Source organism: Chenopodium quinoa, unplaced genomic scaffold, assembly GCF_001683475.1.
Source record: "Chenopodium quinoa cultivar QQ74 unplaced genomic scaffold, ASM168347v1, whole genome shotgun sequence".
Taxonomy (NCBI): domain Eukaryota; kingdom Viridiplantae; phylum Streptophyta; class Magnoliopsida; order Caryophyllales; family Amaranthaceae; genus Chenopodium; species Chenopodium quinoa.
This window is the reverse complement of record NW_018744567.1, coordinates 1-20,052: the sequence shown is the minus strand read 5'-3', so window position 1 is coordinate 20,052 and position 20,052 is coordinate 1. Positions and strand designations below refer to the sequence as shown.

Below are 20,052 nucleotides of genomic sequence, written 5' to 3'. Positions count from 1 at the left end.
TTATTGAAAATATCCTTTAATATCAAATTAACATCTGCTCGATTCATCAATTCAATATTGCTATACTTTTACAAGCCGCAATTGTAAAGCGTTAAAACAATTCAATAAGAAATTATCATGTAATACCAATAATCAATAATAGTCAATCATCAATGCATCAATTAACCAGATTGTAAAGGGCTTTCGCTACGTATTACAATCACAGAATTAATCTACCGGTATTAAATCTCATCTCTCGAATCTCGACTTAACCATTTATAAATTAATCTGCCTATTGAAACTAGACCTAAACATCAATTCTCATCTGTCGAATCTCGAATCAATATTGTTAAACTCATGTATAAAAGATCTGCGCAAATCTAGTCACACAGAATTAAACCAATCAATAGGACATTAATCTAGCATTGATAATTAACAACAATGAATTACCCCTTCATATTATTTATGGATCCCCATAAACCCTAGAAATAAAACTACTCACACATAATTAAAACTAAACTAATCAAGACAATTAGAGGAGACATGATCAAAGAAAGAGAATAAATTACTGAAATTAAACCAAGAGTTATATAGAAAGAAAATAATACAAAGAGTTTAAGAGGAGAGAGAAAGTCTCAGAAAAAATAAGAAAGAGTAAAAAGAAGGTAAAGAAGTACGAAATTCGTTTTACGGAGAAGTATTTATACTCCGTAAGAATCCTAAACTAAAACAAACTTAAACGACGCTAATCGTCTCCTAACAATAACACGCGCCCGATCGGGCGAGGCACCGCCCGATCGGGCGCGCCTTCGGGCGCCAGCCTTTGCTTCTCTCGCCCGACCGGGCGCGCCTCAGGGCGCCAGCCTTTTTGGCCGGGCGGCTCTCTTGGGCCACTATTTGGACTACGATTAGGCTCCAATTCTTCGGGCCAATCTGGGTTTCCTCTTTGGGTCTTGAATACTTGGTCCAAATGCCCCGGTATCACCTATACCGAGCCGTTAATCACCGGTTCGATGGCTCTAACCGGCCCTGGGCTATAAAATATGGTCGTGCTTCTCCAATGCTCGTGATTGCTCCAAAATATCTTGGGAAAATACTCCAAAAGCATAAATCCCTGCAAAAGTCAACCAAATCTACGAAAACACTAGAAAACACCAATTAGTAATAAAAGTGGCTCTAAAGAGCCAAAAACACTACTAATTATGACCAAGGGACGGGGGTAAAATACTATATAAAATAAACACATCACGCCAGGCGCCAAGCTTAGCGCCAGGCGCTACTGTGTGGCGTTACGCGCTAATCAGGATTTTGACGCGTTTTCTAAAATTAGATAAAATTTAACCGTAAAGGAGGATAAAAATCATATTTTCCTCAAAAACACTTTTTTATTCTGACTAAAATTCCAAAAAGTCAACAAAAGTCAATTTATCAATGCTAATTGAATTAGGAATGACAAAGAATCTTCTAGAAGAATCTAGAAAACTAAAACCATTCCTAATTGCATTAGGAATGATAAATCCATATTAGGCCCTCCTTTATATCATTGGGCCGCATATAAGGCTCAAACCGGGCCCAGTTTAGTAATTTTGCCATAACTTCCTCATTATTCATCGGAATTGGACTTATAATATATCGTTGGAAAGCTCTTTTCAAACCGTATCAAACTACACTATTATTGGACCCATATCATGGACCAACAAAACTGGATTTGCTGTTTTCTTAAAATAGGTTTTTAAAAACAGAGAGAAAAGAAAAGAAATTAAAATTATCCGCAACACTAGACTTTCCACACTTTCACTTCATTCGATTATGATTCGACATGAAAGGTACTCATCGCCGGGTTTGGTTTTGGGGAGACACAAATGGGTGTCTACACATGTGTGTAATGCGATTAGGCCTCAAGAATTATGCTAGATTGCATTGTAATTGCTAATGATACGAACAATTGATTTTGTAATTGCAATTATCGATTGGTTTTGATTGTGATTCTCTTAGTTTGTTATTCATAGTGAACCCTAGTTTAACAATTAGGAGATAGCTCTTTGATTCCAATTGATTGCTCTTATCATTAGTTTTTCACAACCTTTGATTGGCATGCTTTTCTCAAGTTGTTGCAGTTGACATGATTACTTGTTGATCCTCGTTCCTAGTGTTTTATTACCTTAGTTACTTATATCGTTAGTTGTTAGTTTTCACTCTTACCTTAATTTTTGACCTAGCTTAGGCGCATAATTGAAAGTGCTTGAACATTATCGTTCCTTTGGGTTCGACCCTTGACTTGCCTCTATACTCGTATTTAGGTTTGTTAAGTGTTTATAAATTTAGTTTGACCGAGGGAAGATTAGATAACGACCTAGTTTTCCCCTCGTCAAAATGGTGCTGTTGCCGGGGAACGGTGTCTATGTTTGAGTGTTTTTTATTACTTGAGTCTAGGTCTTTGTGTATACTTTTCTTTTATTTGATTTTTGTTTGTTTTGTATAAAATGGAAAATACCTCATTTCCTCAATTAGAGGATGAACCATTTTGGGTGTACTTTAATAGACTAGAGAACTTCATTAGTTACCATGGTTGTGATATTTGGGAGGCTTGCGAGATTTGTTATCATAATTTGATTGAGCAAACTAGAGACATTGTTGAAAGCATGTTTAATGGTGGATTTCGGGCATTGTCAATCGATTATGCTTGGGACTTTTATGTATGGTTTGCTAGAGATAGTTGTGATCGTGGTCATGGTTATTTAAATGCTTCCATTGATGATTGTTATGGTCCATGTTCCATGAATGATGAACTTGCATGCCTACTTGTGCCCCTATTCCCCAATTTGATGATGCCACTCATATCTCTAATGTTGATCCTTGCATGCTTGCACATAATTCTTTCCCCCATGATGCTCCTCAATGCTCTTCATCTTTCCAATCTTTAGATCCTACCTTTGAGTCTTCTTATAATCAAATTGGTGGTTCTTTGAGAAAATTGGAGATGAATTCTAATTTGGAACCAAATGAGATGAGATATTTGGATATTGTGAGAAGCCAAATGGAAATGTTGAAAAAGTTGGAAGAGAGTAATGAGGGTATTTTTAGGAAGAATGAGGAGATTGAGAGTCAATTGTCATCAATATTGAATGTAAATGAAGTTTCTACCACATTGGTAGGTATGGAAGACGATGATGATGATTGTTTTGAAAGCTCCAAAGTATGTGTGGAGGATGTTAGAGAGCCCATGAGTGAGGAAAAGGTGTAGAGATGGATGTTCCTAAAGAGAGTTTGCATTTTGAACCTCCTTCCAAATTTGAATTTCGTTCCATTGAGCCTTTAGATGGAGTTGAATAGAAACCAAAAATGTTGGCTTCTCTTAATTTTGAGGAAATGGTAATTCAAGTTATGAAGGATGGGACATTGCAATTTTTGAAGCGTAAAGATGAAGTTGTGAGGAAAGAGAGTAAGGACGAGGAGGATGAAGTAGTCTCCATTGGATTTTCTCTCATGGAAATGTTTGTGTGCCTTTTTCTAGGTACATGACTTGATATACTTTGATGCTTCGATTTGGATCTAGAATCAAGAAACCTTGACACCTATTTTTGCTAGCATATGGAAACAAGGTTCAATTCTTGAGAATTTAGCTTTGAAAGGTCTAATTGGGTCATTTGCGGGTATTTACACCCACCTAAAATCCGATAATATCCTTCCTTGCTCTTTCTCTAATGGTTGATGCCATGTTGGACATATGTTGGTTGGTTGGATTGATATCCTTGTTTTCCCCTCCCATGAATTATTTGATTTATGCTTGAGTTCATAGTCTCATTCAAGCTTGGGGGGGGGGGGTATTCTATCATGTTTGATGGGATGTTGATTCATATATGCTATGCACCTTTGTATATGCTTTTCCATGTTCTTTTATTTTGAAAAACTCCAAAAAGATTTTTGTTTTTATCAAGGCAAATTTGCAATGTGTTTTGTTTTGTTCTTGCTTTGGACATAATAACAATTGGACTTGTAAACTTGAATGCTTTTCTTCCTAAGTGGTAGTGGTGTGCACGGTTTGAGAGTACGCTTGGTTGATTCTAGGATAAATCATGCTAAGGTAGTTGTCTAGAACTAGGGGGATCATGAAGCCGGATTCCACTTTTTTGTGGCATGATTGGTAGTTGCTCCCTATAGTCGATTTGACACCCATAGTGAGTTTTTGGCTACATCCGTGTGAGGTTCATTATTTTTCAAACCTTCAACATTTACTTGCATGAGCGGCATAGATCCTTGACTATTGCGGACCTAATCTAGAATCTTGACTTATGGTTCCCAAGACCGAGACCAAACCACCTAGGGAGGACAAAGGCATATTTTCGGGGTGGTAATTTTTCTTTTCTAAGATAGTTTTCATTTTCTCTGGTTTTTGGGTTTACATTTGCCTTCTTGCTAGCCCTTTGAGGCTTTTTCCCTTCTTTTCAAGCCACATCTTTAGCTCTTGAGCCTTTTGTTTCATTTTCATTTTCATTTTTGGTTTTTGTGAAGCAATGGTCATTGTTGTTGAAGATTGTGGTCTATAAGTTTGGAACTTGGTTCAAGTTTATGAGCAAGTTTGTGTTGTATATACATTGTGAATAATGGCATATGTCTAGTAAAAAGCCGTCCCAATTCAAAAAGGCAAGGACAAAATAAATGCAAGTTTGAAAATAAAAGTTGTCTAAAGTTAAAAGAGGCGAGGACAAAGTACTAATAAAGAAATATAAATAAAAAAAAGTGAAAAATGAAAAATGCAAAAATATTTTGATGTGAGTATTCTTCCTTTTTGAGCATTGAGGACAATGCTCCATTTAAGCTTGGGGGGAAGCGTTCTCACGCCTTTTGTGTATATGTTTATGATCGTAGCTTTGAATAAGCTTGGGGGTGTTGGTATTTTTGTTTAGTGATTACTTGGTTATGGTGTAAAGAAATGCGCAATCTTTGCTTCACAATTTAGGTTAAACACCAAATTTTAAATTTAGCCTACCTTAACCCTTTTTGCCTTATGTTACAACATTTGGAAGACCTTTTAACCTAAGGGTTGAGTCATTCATCGGTGGAGGGAATCATGGGTTATAGCCTAAGGAAAGGGGATGTGTAGTCAAGACGTCGAGTAGCCATAAATTTGATATTTTTCTGGTTCCTCCGTGGAACTTATGAGATGCTCACTAAGGGGAGATATGAGATTAGTAGGGGGGACGCGGTAAGACCATTTGGGATGAAAGTGGAGTGTGATAACTAGTTATTATGCTTAGCATATTTATGTTTCAATCAACCTTACTTATTTAGAAAGATTTGCATTCATGTGTGCTTGTGCATTTTAAAAAGTCCATTCATGAACATTTGTTTGCTTTTCTTGTATTTTGGTTTCTTTTTTTTTATTTTCCTTGTTTGTATTATTATGAGAGTTATAGGTTAATCTCTTAGGAAACCTTTACGAGAGCATCACTCGTCCTCTAGGGCGATCTAGGGGTTTAAATGACTTGTCTCTATTTGCTTAAATTGACTGTGATTCCTACGAAAGTGAGTTAGTGTATATTCTCATCTTCTGTAATTTTCTTGATTCTTTCATTGCTTGAATAATGTCTTCATTTTTCCCTTGGGTTGGATTTTGTTTTACTCGAGGACGAGCAAAATTTTGACTTGGGGGAATTTGATCCGTGCCATTTATGGCACCTTTAGGCTATGTTTTCTTTATATTTCTATGCTCGTTTTTAGTATTTTATGTCGTGTTTTTAGGGAATAATGCTTGATTTGCGTGTTTGTGTGTTAGTTTAGACAAATGCGTGCTTTTAATGGTTTTCTTATTATTTTATTCATTTCTCGACTATTTCCCTCGCTTCTCCGTTTGTTTGACTTTTTTTGTAGGTGTGTCGAGCTTCCCGGGATTTAATCATCAATGAGGGAGCTCAAGTGCATTCAAGGAATTTAACGGAGCCAAGTTAGGGAAGCCAAGCACGCAAGTCAAGCCAATCCAAGAAATAAAGGAAAATGAAGGCTTGCAAAGTATCAAAAAGGACCTTTGTGCATTGTTTCGGCCATATCTCGGGTTCTAAAGATTGGATTGAGGTGATTCAAGTTGGATTGGAAACTAGACTTGAAGAGCTTTCCAATAATAGGTCGCACGCCTTCATACGATTCCTAGATTGTGAGTTACAGCCTTCCAAAGTTGGCCCTGCAAATCTGCCGCAACCTATTTAGTGAGTAAGATTTTTCTGCAAAATTGGTAATAAAACACTAGGAACGAGGATCAACAAGTAATCATGTGAGTAAGATTCCCAGTGAAATTGGAAATCTGAAAAAGCTTGAGCAGATTTTTCTGCAAAATTCTGGGGTTTTTTTTGGGGATTTTCCTGAAACCTTTTTGGGATTAAGTACCTTAAAAGTTCTTGATCTTTCTCAAAATAATCTAACAGGTGAGCTTCCCAAAAAACTTGGTGCTTCATTTGTAAATTTGGTGTCTTTTGATGCTTCAGTAAATAAGCTTAGTGGGTCATTTCCAAATGAAATATGTAGTGGAAGATCAATATATATGTAAGGGTAACGTTGATTGTATCTTTGATTGTGCTTTCAAGGGATTGATGAGGAACGGCTTCTTGTTTATTTGGGTTAGTCTATGTTGCGATTATTTCTATCCTTGTCATACTCGTATGTCTTTTGCTTGAATTTTAGTGTAAATTGATTTGGATTTGTATGTGTGTATATATATATATATACATACAAATCCATATATATATATATATATATATATATATATATATATATATATATATATATATATATATATATATATATATATATATATATATATGCTGTCGTTGATTACTTTGAATTTGTATGGTACTAGAACTGCTAATGAGTATTATACACTATTGTTTAGTAGCAATATTTGGGTGCAAACATAAGAATTTTGAGAAGCCTTTATTTCAGGAGTACGGTTTTATTTTCCGAAACTCTATTTCAAGGGGTGAATAAGTGGGTGAGAGAGTAAATTTATATGCTTCGGAATAAGGGTGAGGGTAGTTAATGGAATCACGTATCGAATTGTTTTGGATGCTCGACTTCGTGATTGAATTATGAAAGTTTAACATATTGGTATTGGTCATTCAATGACTTGATCATTCATTTAATCATAATGTCGTGCACATTAGGCTAGAAAAAGTATCATCATATGATCATTAGTCTTCTAGTTGATGGGACTGAAATGAGCAAGAAACATTGTTAACTCAGGTCTGCATTATTGCTAATTTGTGGTCCTTTGTGTTTTGTTTGGGTGAATTCTTGTGCGCAAAGGGATTGATGGCTAATAAAGGATGTTTGGTTGTTTCTTGTTTATAATGCTAGGAAGTTATACACACACGTATATATTTCCTTATGTGGATGATCTGTGGAAATGGGTCACTCCTTTTAAACACAGCGGTATATAGGATTATTTACGAACTTGAGTTTTGGATATGGTTGTCTACGAACTTGATGACTGTAGGTCTGAAGTCTCATATATCTGCTTTCATATTGGGATGTCTATGGTTGTACCTCAAAGATATGAGCAACAATAAACTTGGAAGGTTTATTGCCTTTGTTTGATATTTTTCCTGGACTGGGATCACTAACTTTTGTCTTGAAATGCAGATTAGATGAATCTATGGTTCAGTGGCAGAAGATATTCTGACGGGTTTTAAGATGAATGCTGGTGGTTAGCGATCAATTTACACTATGCCAAAGTGCCCTGACTTCAAAGGTTTTGCACCTATTAATCTTAAAGGTTAGGAGCTGAGGTACTAAAAGGTTTTGTTTAGTGTTGGTAGTTGTAGGGAATATTTCAAGCATTACCCCAAACTTGAACCCCACTGTAATCATACACTAAAGTACGGTGGCGTCCAAAGAGAAGGAAGCTAGAGCAAAAGAGTCTCCAACAAGTTTTAGGAACTTGTAAACCGTTCACAGGGTGAAGGTTACACTCCTTAACAATCCTGGAGATCGTTAACTCCAATAGGTCTGGAACCAAGACTAAAAGTTCAAGGATGAACGTACAAATCCAATCTAAAAGAGAAAGAACCTGCCCTAATAATAAGCCTCTACTTTATTCTTCTCGTATTCATGTGCGCTTTCTGACTAACATGCAATCAATAGGTTAACCCTAAAGCTGTTTATCTATGTTGGTTGAATACTAATGCACAAATAAATCTATTATTGGCGACTACTTGAATTATAATCAAATTAACCTAAACAAGATTATTAAATATCTTATTAAGCGTGATTACAAGTACAAGTTCCCTTTAAACATGCATAAAAGGTGTGATCAAGCAATAACAATAATAATATAAATATCAAGCAACAATAATAATCATAATTATAACAATTATAACAATCATAATAATTAAAATAATCATGTTAAAGCATAATAATAGCAAGATCCTAGGCATGATACTAACAAGATTAATAACAAACCCTAGCATGTTACTAAACAATAAAAGATCAAAGCTTTAGCCCTAACATGATACTAACATGCTATTAGGAAAGAAAATAGGAAGCATTATAGAAATCATAATTGATATAAGGAACTTATTGTTGTCACCCTAAACATCATACTAAGAAAAGCATCCTAACATGATACTAGGAATCAAAATAACAACCTAAACATGATTTCTATATCATAATATCAATTAAACAATTAAAGTACTTAACTGGATACCTCGTACCTCTTTCTAATAACTAAATACACACGTTAGTAACTTCAAGGAAAATATAAAATCAAACAATTAAATTAAATAATTGAAAGAAAGAATTAAGAAAGTTTAGACTAGATTTGGGACCAAACCCTCATAAATATCAAACCTTTCACGTCTAGGGCGAAGACAACTTCGAACTATGCTAGGTGTGTCTAGTGCTAATGTATGAGGAATTGTGTTTGTAAAAGGCTAGGCTTAGAAAGAGGGAGAGAGAGAATAAGGTTTAGCTTAGAGAGAGAAGAGAATTAGAGAGTTTTGGTTGAGAGTTGATTAAAAAACGGAGTTCTAATGACGCTAATTATAATGAAAATAGTTCGGATTTGATAAAAAAGAATCGGAGTTTGAAGAGGAATAAAATACAACGTTGTCGCCACAACTGCACTTGTCGTCGCGCGACAGGGCTTGTCGCCGTGTGACAGAGTCTGTCGCCGCGCGACAGGCTTGTCATCTGGCGCTGCAAGACAGTTTTTGTGGATTTTGTTTTTATCATATCTTTTGATCCACAAATCCAAATAAGGAATATAATATTTCATTGGAAATCTCTTGAAGTTTAATTTCTAAACCAATTGGAATCAGATTAATATCTTTTGTAGATAAAAAGATATGGCTGAAATAGTGGAAGGGTGTTAGTTTTGGATAGAGTTTCGTATTCCATTCATATCTTTTTCGTTATAGATTAGATTTAATATTATAATATATCATTGGAAAGATAATTTCAAAATCTATCCAACCATATAAGATTTGGATAAATATTATGAGGCACGAAAATAATATTTGAACATATTCCATCTCGTACAAAACAAGGATTCTCAAAAGGAGTAGTTTTATTCAATTACAAACTCTTTGAAACATAATTATCAATCCTAACTCTATTAGGTTTCAAAAGAACCTTCTAGAGTATTCTAGAAAACTATAATCAATCCTAATATCTTTAGGAATGATAATTAATAATAGGCCCTCCTCTAGATCATTGGGCCGTATGTAAGAACCAACCGGGCCCATTTTAGTAATTTGGCCATAATTTCCTCATTATTCATCGGAATTGGGCTTATAATATATCATTGGAAAGCTCTTTTCGAGCCCAATCCAACTACACTACTATTGGACCCTTTTCATGGACCAAACTAAACTGGATTGGCTATTTTCATAAAATAGGTTTTCGAAAACAGAGAGAAAGAAGAAAATTAAAAACTAACCGCAACACTAAACTTTCCACACTTTCACTTCATTCGATTATGATTAGACGTGAAAGGTATTCATCACGGGGTTTGGTTTTGGTTAGACACAAATGGGTGTCTACAGTAGTCATTTTCAAGTTAATTTGAAGAGTGTAACTTTGAATCTTTGATGGAAGCTGCATTAGTCAGTTTGTTTACATAGTACAAAAATTTTATATCTACAAACTGTCCTGGGACTTGGCAGTTCAGACTCTAGCATTTAGGCCTTGACCACTAGGCCATTGCAAAGTCTAAAGGAATCTATAAGCTATAGTTTATCCTTGAAGTTAGTTTTGTGATCCAGTTTCTATCTTAAGCTCTTAACCTCCTATTTTGATGTTTGATCTATAATATCCGCCTTTACTCTCTGAATACAAGTTTCTTACTTTGCTGTTATTTATCTCAGTGATGATATTGAGAATGATTCTTCGATTAGTGCTGTCTTTCTTGCTAGCCTCTATTTATACTTAAATTTTAGTACTAAAATCTAATCTAAGTCCGGCTACCTTGTTCCTATTGATATTGTTTGAAAGGATGTGCTAAGCAATAGTCTTATGGTTTAGAAAATTTTAAGGTTTGACTACTTATGTTCAACTTATTGGCTGACTTTAAACTTTTGGATAATTATTGCTCTGTTAATTTTCAACCCCTAACTTATCTTATCTGCCTTTTTTCCCCTCTCCTCTTTGCCAAAATCCTCTTCCTCATCAACAAATGATGCTTTGAAGGCATTCCTATTGAGGTCAGCTTCCAGCAACTCCTCCTTGTCTGCCTCTGGGAAGGCTTCTGACCAACCCAAGCGAACACTAGTATCAAGTGCTGAGATGGAAGCTATACTGGTACAATCACGTTGTCCTGAAATGAAACCTTTTTATCATTAAACTCCCCTCCCCTTCTGAACTCTTTGAAATCTCAACTTCATGTTTTCCTAACTACTTTGCATTCTCTTTTGCCTTCCTGTTATTTCTCTTTGCAGTTGGGTGGCTGCATTTAATCTCACTGAGTCAATGGCTATTTCTCACAATAACATTTTGGTGAAAAAATTGGTAGATTGGATTTCTTATAAGATATTGTTGCTGCTGTTTCAACCTCAGTAAAGATTAAAGAAGAGGCAGCATAGGTAGGACTGGTCAAACCAATACCATACCCATTTGGGATCAAACTATTGACTCGAGTTTATATTGTTAATAATGCTAACATCTACACAAAGTTTAACTTATGATCTGATATTCTGAATATAAAATGTCGATTTTGGTTGACAGATCACAAATCTGGCAACTATCTGGTTTATATCCCTCTTCTTATCCATCTTTTCAACGGGTATATTGGAGATGAGGTGGAGTGGTGTGGGCATAGACGAATGGTGGAGAAACGAGCAATTCTGGGTGATCGGTGGTGTTTCTGCCCCTTTGTTTTGCAGTGTGTCAAGGTCTGCTATCTAGCAGGTATCGACGCCAATTTCACAGTGACCTCCAAGGCCTCAAATGAAGACGGTGATTATAAGAGCTATACATGTTTAAGTAAACAACCCTGCTTATCCCACCCACAACCCTTCTGATCATAAACTTGGTAGGAGTAGTTGTAGGCATCTCAAACGCAATTGACAGCGGGTTTCAGTCATGGGTCCGTTGTTTGGGAAGCTGTTCTTTGCATTGTGGGTGATTCTACACCTTTATCGATTGCTGTTTGTTATTTCTCTTGATTGCTGCTGTTTGTGCTCCATTGTTTACTAAATTTTGAAATCAATAGCGTTTTGGACTTCTCAATAGGTAAGTTTATAATTAGCATACAAAATTGGATTTGGTGTATATATTGTGTTTGATAATATGTTTGTGGCATGAAATATTTTGATTTGTTATAAATTATTATAATAATTTGGGTGGTAAATCACTACTACAATTTCCATGTTTTTGCGACGCTTTATAGGCTGTTTTTTGGACGTATAAAAGCATCGAAAATTTTATTCTCGACGCTTTTCAAAAGCGTCGAAAAAAAGTTAGTCGAGAATTTTTTTGGACGAATAAAAGCGTCGACAGCCACGACGCTTTTTGGTGTCCAAATTATTATACGGAATGTCCAAAAATGGGTTGGTTCACGCTATCTTTCAATTTTGCGACGCTTTTATGTGTCTACTATAAATAGGATTGTGGACGCTTCTTGGTGTCCATATGTCCTTTTGACGTCTTTTGCTAACCATATATTTTGATTTGGGCGACGCTTTTTAGCATCCAATTTTTCTTTGGCGGGAATTTTTTTAAAAAATGCAAATCAAATGTCATTAACGTAATAAAAGCGTCCACAATATTTTTTATAGTAATTTTTTTTTTTACGAAATTAAAATTACAATGCATGTAAATCGAATAAACACCACAACAATAAATTTATCAAAAAAAGACATATATATATATATATATATATATATATATATATATATATATATATATATAATTCAAACATAATAATAAATATATATATACTAAAAGATAAAGCTAGCTAGCTAGCGATTAGTCAACATTGTAATTTGTTCATAGTTAATTAAACTATCCAACAAAATAATTACAAAAAAAACATCAGCAACAGTACATAATCGTCAAAAACAAAAACTTTAATTAGCCTCAACTAAAAATAATAATAATAATATAATAATAATAATAATAATAATAATAATAATAATAATAATAATAATAATAATAATAATAATAATAATAACACAAAGACTAAACCCCAATTAGTTTGCACTTGATAAATCGATGATGATGATGATGGATGATATCTTGGTAGTCGCTAGTTTTTTATGCTCAAATATCCGCCCTAATTTATTCTCCTGTATTCATCAAATTATCTTTTTCAACCTTCAAGATAAAATTAAAAAGTAATTAGTACATATATATAAATATTAAACATACTGATGATGAACTTTTCCTTAAAAAAAATAAAAAACATACTGATGAAACTTAGCTTTTTTATAAACTTTATGACTAAAAATCAATGATATTATGACTAAACTTTTTCGAAAACCCAGTTGGAATAAAACACATTAAAAGCCTAGAAACAATATATAACTCAAATTAACCCAGCTGCTGTAAATAATATGCGAAAGGATCAGTGAAATAGACTGCAGCCTTCGACATTAGTACATTACATACTGAAAGTCAGTTCAAATGCTAAATCAATAATCACAAAAAAAAAAAAAAAAAAAAAAAAAAAAAAAAACACTGCTAAATCACTCGACAAAATTTACAGGAAGGACCATTGAAAATCACCGGAGAGAGAATCATTTAGCTAATCCTGCGAACCAAACAGGGGATAAAGATGAAGATTTAAGCTTGGTTCAACTAAATCAGTCTATGACTCTAAGCTACCAAAAAAAAAGTACTGCATGTATAATTGACAGTTAGGTTTCAATCGTATGTATGACTTTCACTTCCTCTACAGATTCAAAATTCTATTGATCTATTATTTTTGTTTTGCATCCCAAATTTGGGATCTAATTCAACAGACAAAATTCTCTTAGAGATAACTGAAAAGCTATATATATATATATATATACTCATACTGTGGCACTTAGAGGCATATACGCCATATTCAAGACTAATCAAATGGCTGCAGGGAGATCTAATAGGAGACTTCCATGTTTGTGACAAACTTACTAGACTTAGAAACCTTCTACCCAGTTTCTTATAAAGACGACCTTGAAATAAGTCTAATATGAGTGTTATTTTCAAACTAATCAAGAGAGATCTTCAAAAACCTAATACCTCAGTTCATTGTTAAAATAATAAGTCTAATATGAGTTTTATTGTCAAAATAATAGTACCTGTTGGTTTGCCATACCCAGGAATTGAGATGTCTTGTTAAGAAGATCTGGCAATATCAGAAAACTGTCCAACAAGCATTTTAAGAAGTAAATTACTTTGTTCGACCTTATCTTTTAGCTTTCCATTTTTTTCACATTTTTAAGCAGTCGTTGGAAGATTAATAACCTATCAGCTATTCGATACAGAGCAATTTCTTAACTTATTTAAGCATGCTAATGGAGAGAGAGACGATGACGAGGTGTAATGATTGAGCGTCTTGGCTAGTGGTGACGATGAGGATGTCGGTGGAGCGGTGTTGGGTTGGTATTGAGATGGAGATGTAATGTTTTTTCTGATGGGGACTTGCTGGGGACTTGGGGAGGCAGGAAGTGCGGGGAGAGAAACTAAAGGAGTTAGGTTTTTTTTTTAGTTTATATATGAAAGGCCTAAAGGTATGTGACGCTGGGCTTTTATTTTTGGGCTTAAATAAACAAATGCATGTTATTAGATTTGGTTTTTAGTTTGATTTTTAGATCTTAATCAGATTTTTAAATATTCATAATTAAATTTTTAACTAAAATAAAAAAAGTTTATATTTTTCTAAAAATACACTATATGTTTATATGTGTATTATTTGGGCTCAGTCTTTCGTTTTGTCTTTAGCTCTGCTTCAAAGGATACAACATCCTCAACTCTTCAACCTTAGCGTTTACATCATCCTGTACCAAGTTTAAGTAATGAACACGGGGATTAAAAACAGAGCCACACATTTAGCAGACCATCTAGCATAACCAACAACAAGAGCAATGACTTGAACTTTATTAATTCATAATTTCTACAGTGACTATGTCAGGAATCATACCACAAAATATGCAGTGACGGTGTCGGGAAGAAAGCTTCCGTCCTTACCCGTATGAGCTTTTATCCAAAGAGATAATAAGCTCATTTTTTCTCCATGTTCATCTTCCTATTAACAATAATGACAAAAAGAGCATTGTAAGAGAAATCGACAATGTCAATGAGATGCATCATAAATAACACAATGTATATGAATAAGAGAAAGAATTATATTCATTTATATGTACTTTATTAGCTTATTTATGCTACAAATCTATATTGTTATTTATTTGATTTTATATTTTTTGAGACTAACACTCTTTTAAGTTAAATAAAAGGCCACATATATAACTAATCCATACATAATCAGCTTGTTGGTTTGCAAAGCTATAAGAGCTAGATCTGTGAAGCTGATTTACGAAGGCTCGTGCTTTTTTCCAGCTATAGACAAATTCTGCACTCATATTCAACCAATTAGTATTTGTCAAATAATTGAACCAAGACTAATTAAAACTTAATATATTAGTGGTAGTGAATATTTTGTTTACTTTCGCTTTCTCTGAATCCCAGTACTTCACCAACTTTACCCAATTGTTCCTGCTTATTCCATGCGGTGGTTCCTGATTACACATCTCTTCCACTGTTTTCTCATATGGCTTGTAATGCTCTTTTTTCAAAGAGAATCTGAACTGTCTTCAGAAATTTATTGGCACGCTTGAGAGCTTGGTTGTCATATTCCACACCATTAGGAATCACAAAGTGGTCCTAATTATTAAGACATTATGAAATTTGTAAGTAACTTGTAACTGGTCTTACTTGAAAAAAGCTAATAATTGATCAGAATATTTTATGCAAAGCTAGTGTTCAATGTACTTACTCTCATATCCGTAACTATCCTTCCTTTTATATGGTTGTCGATTGCATGCCAATTTTTTTCTCCAAGTGGACAATGAGTCTCCATCTTTGCAATCATACCAATGAATTAACCAATATATGTCCACCTTTCCTAATCGGTTGGCATAGATCATTGAATTCAACATAGTACTTGAGGTCACTATTGCTCCAAACGTCAATTGGCAGAATTATACCACTCACCAATGTAGTATTACCATTGGCGTCTACAAAAACAATAAAATAAAAAACCATTAGTTTACTAATTGAAAAACATGATTTAGGGCTCTTGAAGAACTAATTTTGCTTTTAACTAACACCATGCAACTAATACTCATCTATTTTATGTAACCACACACAGAATCTCAATGATAAAGTAAAAAAAAATAATTAAGGTAAAAAGATTACCTATGGTCAAAACCTCCTCCTTATCATCAAAATCTATGTCTACAGGCCAATCGGCAAGTGACTTTGGTTGTAGAGACTTAGTTTTTTTTCGAGATATCATTGGAAGTTTCATCACTTTTTTGATGTGTTTGATTAAACTGTGGAGTTGCTGCTGAAGTTTTCTTAGAACCTCCCTTCCCAGGTTGAGGATGCTGAAGTAGTTGGTGAGAAATAGGAGTTGCTGCCGAAGTTTTCACAGCACTAGTACCAAGGTTCTGAGAACCTCCCTTCCCAGGTTGAGGATGCTGAAGTGGTTGGTGAGAAATAGGAGTTGATGCCAAAGTTTTCACAGCACTAGTACCAAGGTTCTAAGAACCTCCCTTCCCAGGTTGAGGATGCTGAAGTGGTGGGTGAGAAGTAGGAGAGGAAGCTAAAGGGTTGTTAAGGGAGTTGAGTTTATTTGAATGTGGTACAATAGGTGGAGGTTTTTTCTAAATAGATCCTAGTTTGCTAGGTGTGGTTGTGTGCATTTTGTAGTTGTATAAAGTGGAAAAAATGGCCCCCACTTATCATTCTTAAGAACCTCAACTAGTGGTGACTGAACAACTTGTTTTTTGGTTGGTTTGGAAGCAAATTCACTTACATATGATAGTGGATCATGAAACTTAGATGCAGTTGTCTTTGGTGACTGTGATGATTTTGGATCTTGTGACTTAGCTGTGGCAGCAAGTATTTCCCTTGTTCTCTTGCTTCGATAAGTCATCTTGTACTATATATAACACTGCAAGATAATTTATGCAAAAAGATCAATATATCTAAATTGATATAAAAACAATGAATAAATAGCAACATATTAGAATTGGAATAACATGATATCCAACAATAACAGAAACAAGGACGGCAAAATAAATCTTTGACTAGCTCATTCAGCAAGCCACTAATAAATCTCGCTTCTGAGAGTTCTGATCCTTAGCTTTTATTCTCATTTGAAACTGGCATAAATCATGATAATGTATGGCAGTTGATTTTGAAGACACTATCAAAGCATCTGCTGATGCCTTGGGAAAGCATGGATTCATCAACTATTTTGGTCTACAGGTATTTCTGCTGCTTTTCTGTGCTTCTGCATTATTTCTCACGAAAGTCAGGGAAGGCAAGGCTTAGAAGGTAGAGACAATAGAAGGCAAAGGGAAAAGTATAGGGTTACAGATTTATAGTAGAGAATCCATATATTAGCTCACTGGCACATAACACGAGGATATACAACCATACAAAATATGGAGTAGCACGTACTGCATTAGTTTATACAATCATGAAATAAATTCCACTTCTGAAAAATTTGATTGTTTTTGCGAACAGGGTCTTTTCATTTTACTAGTTAAGTTTCTTATATACACCAGGGTTTACAAAGCACGGTGCACCCAAGGTATCTTTTGCTTAACTTGATGATTATATTAAAGGATGGTTTGAATCATCAAATTAGCAAAAAAAAAAAAAAACCTTAGTGCATCTTGCACCCGGGTATATGTATAAATTTTCATCTGTTCTGAAGTGCTAGGGCTTCCAATCCACTAATAAATTATAATCATCACTTGGAAAAAACTCAGCACACGCATTTTGGGACTTTAAATTATATCACAACCACCATAGGTTCTTCCAATAGCGATTAAAGCAACAATTTATCCTACTGCTCTAAGCTAAACAAATCCATGCATGCTTATGATTTTTTCCAGATTAGCAATGGTTCCCTAGGGAAGGTGGTGTTAACGATCACCTTAATTAAGATAATACGGAAAATGAAGTAAACATGAAAAGGCATTGTACCTCAGCCAGAAGAAGATCAATTCGATTATCAGACGTGGTAAGAAGATCGATAGCATCTGATGGTGAAGTATCCAGAACTAATTTGTCTTCCTCTTCAACCAGGAAGTTTACACTTGATTCTTCAAGCCGTTTTTGGAGAATTGAACATTCATACAGCAACTTCTCATTAACAGAACTAGCATATACACTTTTTTGCTTCTCGTTTTGGAGATCTCTCTGATATCAGATAATACAAGAATAAGTTAGAACACTGAGCACACACAAAAATTAATACATAAAATTCTATCAGAAAAGAAATAGTTTGCACAACTGGTTAGCACATTTTAGTTGAAAGGATCCTGATGGAGAACTAAGAGTCCATGGTTGAATTTCACTTATTAATGTCTTTTAACCCATCTAGAAAAGAAAATAGATGAAATATTTGACTAAGAGCTGCAATTAATATGATTCTTGATCCTAAGGAGGGAGATATCCTTGCATTAATTTTTTATATTTGACTAGACTTATCTTGTGAACTTCTTTCATTTACAGTACATAGTAAATAACCTGAGTCTTCCTTGACTGAGATTTTACAAAGGGAAGCTGTAGAAAGATTCGGGAACAATACAAGGAAAGCAACAATATTGATGGAGCACTGAGGCGATTGCCACATCATATGGTTGCTGAGAGGTCTATTGTAAGTCCATGCCTACTAGGCTACTAATTCTTTTCTAGAGGAGGTTACACTTTCGCATTACAGCCGTTCAAGGCTTTTTAATAACAGAAATACAGAATAAGCTGGGCGTTATGGATAAGTATTATTATGTGTTTAAAAACAATATGATTTTATACTATATTTATTTATTGAGGAGGATAGGAACATTATCATTAATTAGCTGCCATACAACTTTAAGTATTATTATGTGTTTAAAAACAATATGGTTTTCCCGGTATTGGACTGACAGCTTTGAGCCTTATCCCTCGATATGAAACTGGCCAACTCTTTGTGTCTCGAATCATGGGTGATTGACGAGGCATTAGGTTCTATATCAACGCCATCCCCTTAGCTTTTATTCTCATTTTGTGACACTTAACAACTTTTCTCTTGTATTTTTAGTTCATTTGGTCAAAAAATCAAATTAGTTCATTTAGTCAAAATACAGTTAAGGATCAGAAGCATAAAGTATTCGAAAAAAGAGAATCATCAGTCTAATTCACAAGGAAAAAGTCCTTAGAAATCCTGGAATGTTGATGACAATGCAAGTAAAAGACCTCAGTATAGAACATATAAATTAGGTTTCCTAATTCACTATGTTGTCAATAATATGGTCACCCTACCCAACAGATTTCAATTTCATTACTAGATCGGCCACTAATGTGACCAATGGAATGAAAGCTTCCAAGAATTGCAAGCTATGATGTAATTATAAGGGAACTGCATCAAAGCATTTGTTTAGGGTTTAAAATTTTCATAACAAAATAACATCCTCCATTTAAAAGCCACATGTAAAACTCAGATTGGACTTTTTCCTATCTTGATTTTTAATGCATTTACTGTGTGAATAAAAGATTTACAACAGTCTGCAATACATTCCACTATTATAGCACCTCTTCATGGCTACAGGTCAGACACGAAGTGTGTAGTAACTAACAGCAACAACCAACCCAATTTGAACAATTTTGATTGCACAAAAAGCCTACAAATAGTAATGAAAAACATAGCAGTGTCACAGGGGCCTAGTTATATTAGAAAAGACTTGTCGTTCAAGAGAACTAAACCTTAAGGTGAGTCAACTTTACAGACACATCAGTCAATCGACAAAAAGATTGACCGAGAGGCAACTAAATTTTCTAAACAACAACAATTTGGCAATATGATCAAGGGTATATAGGACCATTGTTACCCAGTAACCATATCCATTTGAGGTGTCTGATGTCTTGGCACAGATCAAGATATCAGACACCTCAAATGGATATGGTTACTGGGTATGCACTTTGCAAGTTATAGGAAAACGTAGAATAGCAAAGCTTCATATAAAAATGACTACTTTATCTTGTACCCAATCGTCTTTTTCAAAGTTTTCTTAAAAAACAAATCTATAATGAGTAGAGCAAAAATAACTATAGTAGTATATCACTATATCGTAATTAAATTTAATTGCAAGTGTAAAGCTTGAGCATAAAATACTCACTGCGGTCTTTTCCTCGTCTCAATACTACGTATGAAAACTTCTCCTCAATTCCACGTAAAGGTGAACCGTTTGATCTCTGCAAGACAAAACAAACACAAAAGCTTGGTCACAACATAGCTCACTTTAATATATTTCAATAATTTCACTCCTCTAGATTTGGTTTCTATAAGACACACTGCCCTACTCTTTCCATCTCAAAGACAACCATATAGGCCAA

The 20,052-nt window shown here is 34.5% G+C and overlaps 3 long non-coding RNA genes across 3 annotated transcripts; 1 reads left to right on the top strand and 2 right to left on the bottom strand.

Moving 5' to 3' along the window:
- The first annotated feature begins 10,502 nt into the window (after positions 1-10,502).
- On the top strand, positions 10,503-11,532 carry LOC110699099. The gene is made up of 3 exons (XR_002506852.1): positions 10,503-10,767; positions 10,905-11,048; positions 11,191-11,532. It is a non-coding gene; the product is annotated as an uncharacterized LOC110699099 (long non-coding RNA).
- Positions 11,533-14,399: 2,867 nt separating this feature from the next.
- LOC110699098 lies at positions 14,400-15,255 on the bottom strand. The gene is made up of 4 exons (XR_002506851.1): positions 15,111-15,255; positions 14,925-15,016; positions 14,588-14,692; positions 14,400-14,444 (listed from the first exon to the last, which is right to left on the bottom strand). It is a non-coding gene; the product is annotated as an uncharacterized LOC110699098 (long non-coding RNA).
- Positions 15,256-15,263: 8 nt separating this feature from the next.
- LOC110699097 lies at positions 15,264-17,876 on the bottom strand. Its single transcript, XR_002506850.1, has 4 exons — positions 17,665-17,876; positions 15,862-16,621; positions 15,440-15,680; positions 15,264-15,327 (listed from the first exon to the last, which is right to left on the bottom strand). It is a non-coding gene; the product is annotated as an uncharacterized LOC110699097 (long non-coding RNA).
- Positions 17,877-20,052: the final 2,176 nt, after the last annotated feature.